Here is a 6,078-nt window from a genome sequence, read left to right on the forward strand (position 1 = left end):
TTATGTAATTTAAAGAATTAATTAATGGAATTTCTAAATAGTTGCGAGAAAGACGTTAATTAAATAATAAATAAATAAGCAAGCCGGGAATTGGGTTTAGCTAGTATTAAGTCTTGGGCCGTGTGTTGTGAATAAATGGGCTGATTATATTAGGCCTAGTATGAGAGTAGTCGGGATTTAAAGCGGGATTTAATAATAAGATAATAAATATTATAATAATTTGGTAATTTCTAATAATAATTGGAAAAGGCAGTAATTTCCTAATTGGCCTCATATACTCCCCAAACCTAGACTATAAATACTTAATAAATCTGAAAAGTAAGTCATAAAAGAAGAGAAAGGAGATACTATAGTAGCTCTCGCCACGACCAGGCTATATAAATTTGCCAGAAGTCTATAAGCGGTCATTAGGCCCGACAAAAAGTTCCTAACAGTCTGCCTATGTGATCGACTAGTCATCTCACATGACTCTATGGCACTTGAACTTGCCATCAATCGCATCACACTCTAGTCACTTCGAGACGTCACCTCATACAAGTAACTATGGGCAAATACAATGTTAATCCGTGTTCACTTTAACGGGGTTCAATTGTCTCCACAACCCGTTTGGATATAACAATGTACAAGGTGAGTTAATAATAACTCAAACGACAAATGTCGACATCACACTCGAGTAGTCAATATCATATTACAACCTTGTGATGTATATCGTAAGTGTAAACACTTATTGATTGCAATAGAAGTTTAACATGCCATGTGTCCATATGTTCAAACTTCTTACACTTGCATTTTCTTTTACATTCATGTCCTCTTTCATAGCATGAATCTTACCAAGTACACATCAAGGTTCCCGACCTTGGTTTCGGTTCTTTAACTTGAAAGAACTTTCTTATCGATTATCACATAACGAACGAATTTGTGATGAATGATATAACTTGTACTGATCAAGTACTCCATCCACACACGATGCACTAGGTACATGTTTTTTAGAGTCTTGTAACAATTTGTCAAGATTATTAGCCTAGCACTTCTCACAAGTCCTAGCTTAACTAGGAAAGATTATTTTTTGAATAACCTCTTATTCAACTAAGCATCTTTCTCAAAACTTCTTATTTCTCTTTCTAGGCTTGAAATATTTGGGATTCTCATAAATCCTTATATGTGTTCGGATTTTCTATAATATGTGCAACCTCTTGACACACAATAGAGCATTCCGTCAAACACTGAAATCGCTCATCGGATTCTACTCGAGAATTCATGACGTTTCTATTATGGCTTACCAATCAATCATCATGCTCTTATGCATATGATTCATAATTGGACATGTACATGATTATTCTAATGGCGGAAACATTAGTTACTAATAATCATGAGATCAACCGTTCATAGGTTCAATGAACGACCATGACTGCTAATGGCAATTCCATTTTCATTTACATGAATAACCTATGTGAATGTTGATACGATGTGTATCTCTTAATACTAATCCAACATCCCTTGATGTAATTGGATTCATCATAGTCCATTTTCATCCAGAATTGAAAACTCAAAAGCTTCTTAATGAAAGAAGGTATTAGCTCGTCATTCTTTAATGAGTGATGAGTTGTAAACATTCAAAGGATGATAGCTCCCACTAGATTCCATGTCTTCACATGAGAATTTCCTAACTCCCACTCAATTCTACATATTTCGAAATTGACTTCCCAATCGAAACTTTTCAAGAATTGAAACATAAATTGCATTGCCAAGTTATTAGGATAAAACCATATATGTTTCCATCATATCCTTTCAAAATACCTATTTTGAAGTGGTCTCATCTTAACCTTACGGAAAGAGATTTTAAATCTCCAATACACTCATGTCATAATGATGTGTAGCAATGTCATTATTCGAATATAAATAATATCTAGAACACGTCCTTCGAAATACCCTTTCGGAAGGAGGTTTAACCATTTCATAACGAGGTTAAGCAATGACATTTGCGTGGTTAAAACTTTGGCCATTGAAGATATCGGTATATCAAATTTTGCAACTCGATCATAACTAGTATGTAACTTTGATTCATTTAGGCTCTTAAGTAAATCTCAAGATTGAAACTATAGGTCAAAATTTATCATATAGAACTTAGTCAAAAACTTGTTAAGACTTTACATTAGTCATTTTTCTTCCAAAACTTTCTTTTGGTCTCCTCGTGTAGTTATCATAAGAATATATTTTTTTCGATTACTTCACTTGGTCTCTTTAGTCATATAGAACTTACTTGAGACCATAGATCTCATCTATTCGGTATACTATGTAAATAGATATACCTTCATTCAAATCATTCTCTCTTGCGTAGATCTTCATTTACACAAGTACACAATTTTATCTTGCCTTGTGTGTTGTGTCCTCATTTTTCTCCCACTCTATCTTTAGAATAAATACACTATAGATTTAAAGATAGCATATGAGACACAAATTAATGATGTTGAAGTACAAGGAGAACTATCTCATAGTTAGACTAATATTTATTGATTTTATATGTGTACTTGGTGATTGACATTCCTTTAAGAGAGTTCATAGACCCAAAATCGCTTTATAAATGATCATACACAAGCCTTAAGCATGTGGACATATAATGAAACCCGTCATTATATTTGTCTATTAGATCACTTTAAGTGAATAATCTTATGTTTCAAAGTGCAAGCATTTAAAGATGAATTTTAGAACATAAAAGGATAAATGATAAAACGGGTGACTTGGGTTGCAAACCAAGTCACCATTATCCAAAATACAAACCATTATCCAAAATACCTTTCCATGTCGAACACGGAAACTTAAAGTTCTAAAAATCCAAAACATAATTTAAAATAAGACAATGAAAAGCAAAGCTCCATAAAAGCTATCCATAGCTTCTCCATAGTTTCTCATGCTTGCTTTTCCTTTCCCTTGTCTTTGCTTGGTGGAGGCCATATTTACAATAAAAAGGGAGATACATTATCACAACTTTGCATCATAATACCATAGTTGAATTAGAAACATAAAAGAAGGATAGTCATTTATCTACTGGAGTAATCTTTCCAAATTAATATCACCAAGGTATTTGGAACAATTTCTTTTCCAATGTCCCATACCATTACAATAATGGCATTTATCAAGAGGACCCTTCTTGATTTTTGAAGTGCTAGCTTCACAAGTCTTAGCTTTGGTGAATGTGGGAGCTTGCTTCTTGCCCTTTCTCCCATTCTTCTTGAACTTCCCCTTACTCTTAGTGCTTATGTTAAGCACATCCTTTGGTGGGTTCACATTTAACCCCATGTCCCTCTTGGCTTGCACAAGTAACTTTTGCAACTCTTCAAGAGACACATCCTTGTCTTGCATGTTAAAATTCACCCGGAATTGAACATACGCTTTGACTTTGGACAAGGAGTGTAGAATCCTATCTACAATGAGTTCTTTGGGGATTTCAACCTTTTGAATTTTCAAGGTCTCGACAAGCTCCATAAGTTTGAGCACATGAGGGCTAACCTTTTGGCCCTTTTTGAAGTCGAGATTAAAGAATGCCGCGGCCGCCTCATATTGGACGATTCGCGGAGCTTGTGAAAACATTGTCACAAGTTTGGAGTAAATCTCATTAGCATTGCCCATTTTAAAGGCTCTCCTTTGGAGGTCCACCTCCATCGCAAATATCAAGACATTTTTCATTGCGGCGGACTCCTTTTGGTAAGCCTCATATGCTTCCCTAGTGGCGGCCGTTGACCTAGTAGTAGGTTCGGGTGGAGAGGCCTCGGTAAGGTAACGAATCTTGTCGTCACCTTCGGCGGCTAATTTGAGTTAGGCATCCCAATCGGAGAAATTTGACCCATTCTTTTCAAGTTTACATCGATCCATAAAGGATCGGAGCCAAGATGAACTAGCGAGAGGTGTGGCGTTTGGAGTTGGTGTTGCCATTTGTTATGAGAAAAGAAGTGGTCTACAAAACAAAATATAAGGAGTAAAACAAATGTCGTTTTAATAATAATACTCGTAAAAATGTATGATTTAAACAAGTTTTATGCATTTTTCTAGTGACCTCTACCCAACTAGATAAATGATTCCAAGACCCAAATTCATATTAACTTAGGCACGGGGTAGCCGATGAAACCTTTATCAATATAACTCGGTGGATTAACCTTTTAATCGATTCTACTTTTAGAACTCTAGGTCGATAAACTTACTCTAATGTTTATCTATAGCCCAAAACACATCAACAAGGGAACGGGGTAGCCGATGAAACCCTTATCAATTACTTTTGTTGAGTTCAATCCAAATTTCGAATAAATGTGTCAATTATCCAAACCCACATCAACTTAGGCACGGGGTAGTCGATGAAACCCTTATCAACATGAATTCGGTGGATTATACATTTATCACCCACTTCCCCTACGTAACAAGGTTTGTACCCCGGGGTAGCCGAGTGCACTCCCTCGCGAAATAGGTTTTCATGGTTTCTACTATTTGGTAAGGCTATGTCTCAATTAATTGTTTTAGCGAGAGGTCATGTCAATTTATTATCTATCACGTTTTAAGTGAACTAAAGCGGTGAACTACGATAATGTTAATTGACACGGTCGATAAACTCGATGAAATAAGGATGCATGTTTTAGTTATGGCGATTTAGCGATGCATGTGACATAAAATAAAATGCAAGCATAAAAATAAATAAATAAATCCTAGTATGGCCTTTCCTAAAATAGAAAAACTATTTAACTATTACATATTTGGAAACCAACTCCATTGGTCCCTTGAAATTCGGTTGTGGCACGCATCTCGAGGTAACACCGTCTTTATGTATCGTCATTCTTGGAGAAATCCGTCTTTGGGAACTCCGGAATGAATAAAATTACATAATAAATTACATAATTTCCTATTATACATTTGTAACTAAAATAAAATAAATCTATTAAATTACAAAACGGTGATACGAGATCACAATAAAATTGCAACCGAATCGATATTCCCATACATTTCGGGAAATACCAATTAAAATCTAAGGCCATACTAAGTAAAATTACATAATTCAAAATTACATAAATTAAAATTATGACAATCATAAAGAAAAATGCAGCATTATAATATGTATGAACATGTTCAATTTTATGCTAAATCGCCTTTAATTAGCCAATATCGTATATTACTTGGTTTTTACGGATTTGCGTGATTTCAACATTTTACAATCACAAAAATACATAAATTCATATTTATGCATAAGTTAATTACCCTAACCTTTTAGGACTCAAAATTTAGTCTTCACTAATAATTTGACCATAATTAACTCATATTTATAAAATTGTTCATTAATGGACTAAAAATTACAAAAATAAGCTATAAACTTCAAATAAATCACAAAATTTAAAATAAATTCAAATTTTGAAATTTAAACTTATGAACATTCTGAAAAAATACCATGACACTTATAATGTTCAAAATCTTAGGTTAAAAATTTCGAAATTTTTCGGGAAAAACAATGTTGCGGTTTATTGATTTTAACTAAAATAATCATAAAAAACATGGAAAAATTATATTCATTAACTTTTCAATTTTAGATCTGAAAAAGATAATAAAATACAACATTAGACGTTTTTCCTAAGTCATAGATTATGTTTTATTAATTTTTCACTAATAATGTCACTATTTATGCTATTTTTCTTCAAAAATCCATAAATCATGCAAAAAGACTTCGTTATAGCCAATTATTTTACACACATCTTGTAAAATTGCATGTGACAATATATTAAATTTCTATGACCAGATTCGAAATTTAACTCATATTAAGCTATTTTTCACTTAAATCCGAATTTAATAATGAAAAATCCATTTTTCGAGCATAACAAGTCCAAAAATTATGAAACTTTACAGGTTATCTCAAAATAATATATGTGACAACATATCCAAAAATCAATGGAAAATTCGAAGTATAGCTAATTTTAGACCGAAAATGACATTTTTACTCACAAAATCATATTTAAATGCCATTATTGTATAATATGAACAATAAAAATCCGTAAAATTAACCAAAATATCCTAAAACATATTAGGACCAGAAATATTAATATGCAT

The sequence above is a fragment of the Silene latifolia genome, chromosome Y, assembly GCF_048544455.1.
Source record: "Silene latifolia isolate original U9 population chromosome Y, ASM4854445v1, whole genome shotgun sequence".
NCBI lineage: Eukaryota > Viridiplantae > Streptophyta > Magnoliopsida > Caryophyllales > Caryophyllaceae > Silene > Silene latifolia.